Source organism: Octopus bimaculoides, chromosome 5 (assembly GCF_001194135.2).
Source record: "Octopus bimaculoides isolate UCB-OBI-ISO-001 chromosome 5, ASM119413v2, whole genome shotgun sequence".
Taxonomy (NCBI): domain Eukaryota; kingdom Metazoa; phylum Mollusca; class Cephalopoda; order Octopoda; family Octopodidae; genus Octopus; species Octopus bimaculoides.
Window position 1 is genome coordinate 104,717,001 of NC_068985.1, and position 453 is coordinate 104,717,453.

Below are 453 nucleotides of genomic sequence, written 5' to 3' on the forward strand. Positions count from 1 at the left end.
AAATCTAAAATTTGTAGTTTGCTTTACAAAGCTCATGTACGGATATTGGCTAACAAATACTATTTATACAGCAAGGTTGATCATATCATTGCTTAGATATTTGGAATTTTGTAATATTTGTTGAATTACTACTGGTGAATTGATATTGAAATATGCAAGTTATTCAATCCATTTTTTATTATTCATATATATATATATATATATGCTGTGCGTGAGAAGACTCAGCAAGCCAAGTGAGATCATAACCCGTGGCCTTTGCCAGGGGTGTAGCCAGCCTACTTATGCATACCTTTCCTTCATTGGACACATATAGGTACACATGTACAAATACCTAGTTGATATTCTCCAAATTCTAAAAAGGCCTTGTCGCTGAGTTAGATCCTGGCTCTCCATCCTTTGCTGAGAAATTTGAAAAATAAACTAGTACACCTACACACATCATGATATATATAT